Raw genomic sequence first — 2,606 nt, 5'->3', positions numbered from 1 at the left:
TATTACCTCACTTAATTCTCTCTGCTAACCCACGACATGGGTTCTAGTATTAGCCTCGGCTTAAAGATAAGGAAAAGGCAGCCGAGAACGGACAAGTCTCCTCGGCTACTACAGAGCAGAGACAGAAGTTGAACTTGACTTTGAGGGTCCCCCATAGCACTAGTCCTCACTCTGTTCCCTAAGCATCTATTCTTGGGCATCTGTAGACTATTTCTAGAAAGATCCACCTTGACGCACCGGTCCCCATGGTGCCTCTGGGGACAATGACAAGCAGTCAAAGAGGAGGCTCTGGGGTGGGCAGGTCCCTCTTGCTGGGATCATTGCAGTAAGGCAGGAAGAGGGAGGTTTTACTGAGTACTCTTTGATACTTTGGAATGTTTTATGGAAAGAAATCAAAATAAAAGCTGAAAGTCTCAGGGTGGGATGAGGGGGATGGAGCAACCTCACGCCCCCTCCATGGTCCTTCCAACTTGTCTTCCGTTTCCTCTTTCGTGGGGATGAAGCAAGGCCAGAGGCCGCGTTACCGCAGGTGCTGACTGGCAGGTCTGGGTGGAAGAGGGACCCTCCTGTAGCCAGCGATAGCCGACCTGGCTCTGCCCCCACCATGGCAGGACCCAGGCCAGCTCTGCTCCTCCCTGGGCCTCAATTTCCCCATCTCTTTCATTCAGAACCTCGGAAGTGTCATGGGAGTTACAGAACCATCCTTCCAAACTGGCGCCTTCCTCTGTTCCCTAAAACCCAGCTAGGCCACTGTCACTCTGTCCTCCTAAGTACCGCGCCTTCACCTTGACCCCGTTCTCGTCGGACTCGACTGAAGACCCTGCCCTGCCTGCAGCCTAGAAGGCCCTTTCTGAGTTTCTCTGTGTTGTGGAATTCGTACTCATCGTGTCTTCTTAGGCAAGGTGGAACTTTCTAGACCCAACTCAAGGGTCTCCTCCCCTGGGAGCCTTCACGGGTCCCCAGCCTGGTGGGATGAGTGTGGCTCCCGTAAACCCTGGACGGCCTTATCCCACGGCCACATCCCAGCCCTGGAGGTGAGAGTCTGGGATGCGGGAGAGGGTGGACGAGGAGAGGGAGGAAGGAAAGGGAGACACAAGCAAGAGGGAGAGTTGGGGACAGAGAAAGGCGCCCCCAGGGGCAGAGACGGGGGGATGAGGGAAAAGGGCTCCTGCGCCCATTCCCCTTCGAGACTCACCGTATTCTGGGCTCGGGGCTCCCGACGATCGATGGGTGATCAAAGGTCCCTCCTGCCCACAGACTGTGGTTTTTAAAGCCGCAGGGAAGACGCAGCCAGCAGGGAGGAAATGACCAGTCTTCCCTCTCTGGAGCTCTCATTGGTCTGCGCAGTGGGCCCTGCGGCCCGGCCTCCCTCCGTGGGGCACACACCCTGGGGACTCTAAACACGCCCTCCCAGTCAGAGAAGGGAGGCCAGGCCTCAGAAAACTGTAGAAGTTCCTGCTCCAGGAAGGGAGGCAGCTGGGTGGAAGGGGCTCCCACCCAGGCTTGGCCCCTCTCCCGGCCTTAGTTTCCCCACTTGTGGCCATATCTCTCTTTCCTTCTAGGGCCCCAAGCTTTGGGGGAAAGCTCAGGGATCCAGTTGGCTTAAACACCCCTGGGGCCCCTGGAGAGCAGGGATTGTGGCCCCCAGCCTCCCAGCCAGGTTGCTTTGAGGCCCAGAGAGGCCAAGCATATCTGTGAAGGTGGCACAGCACTTGGGTACATTTCGCTGTTATTAATAAATCTTCCTTTTAGGGTGTTGAAGCTGGCAGGACAAGGTGCCACCAACCCCGTCTCCACTCCCCCTGCCAAGCCACAGCCACGACTTGGAAACGAAGTCCACATATCAGCCCTTCCATGTTTACTCTGGGTCCTCTAGAGACAGACTAGAGCCTTGGGCAAGGAAGGATGCTGTGTTTCCTTCCTGTGGTTTCTGTAACAAATTGCCACAAAATGGGTGGCTTAAAACACCAGAAATTGATTCTTGCTCAGTTCTGGAGGCCCGAAGTGCAAGATCAAGATGTCGGCGGGGCCACACTCCCTCCGGAAGCTCCAGGGGAGAATCTGCTCCTTGTCTCCCCCACCTCCTGGCAGCTGCTGGGATCCTTGGCTTGTGGCTGCATCACTCCAATCTCTGCCTCTGTGGTCACATCATCCCTCCTCCACTGTGTGTCCCAAATCTCCCTCCGCATCCCTCATATAAGGACGTTTGGGGTCAAATGGGGCCTTCCCGCATGCTCCAGGATCGTCTCCCCATCGCAAGATCCTTAACTTAATTACAGCTGCAAAGTCCCTGCCGCCATGTAAGGTCACATATTCACAGGCTCGAGGGGTTAGGATGTGGACTTTATTGCGGGCCATTATTCTGTCTGCTACAGGGTCTGAGAGGCTGGAGAACAAGTGTGCTCCGTGGTGTGCTCCGTGGTAGAGAGAAGCCCTGTGTGACAGCCTGGACATGGCCCTTCCTTCAACATAGATCCATAAATCTGTCAACCCCTCACCACCTCGGCCCTATTACCCTGAACCAAGTTGCTACCACCTCTTGCTGGGACCATTGCAGTAGCCTCCTCCCTGGGCGCTTCACTCCCCGCACAGAGTCTAATCTCCAC

At 55.9% G+C, this 2,606-nt stretch overlaps 1 protein-coding gene across 1 annotated transcript in view; it reads right to left on the bottom strand.

Moving 5' to 3' along the window:
- C5AR1 (complement component 5a receptor 1) overlaps positions 1 to 1,231 on the bottom strand; it is a 37,369-nt gene extending 36,138 nt beyond the window's left edge. Inside the window, exon 1 of the mRNA XM_012653316.1 lies at positions 1,196 to 1,231. The gene's annotated coding sequence lies outside the window, so the exon portion shown is untranslated. The remainder of the gene's footprint in view (positions 1 to 1,195) is intronic.
- Positions 1,232 to 2,606: the final 1,375 nt, after the last annotated feature.

This window comes from Propithecus coquereli, unplaced genomic scaffold (assembly GCF_000956105.1).
Source record: "Propithecus coquereli isolate 6110/MARCELLA unplaced genomic scaffold, Pcoq_1.0 Scaffold42, whole genome shotgun sequence".
NCBI lineage: Eukaryota > Metazoa > Chordata > Mammalia > Primates > Indriidae > Propithecus > Propithecus coquereli.
The sequence above is the reverse complement of the archived record's forward strand: the minus strand, read 5'-3'. Positions and strand labels throughout refer to the sequence as shown.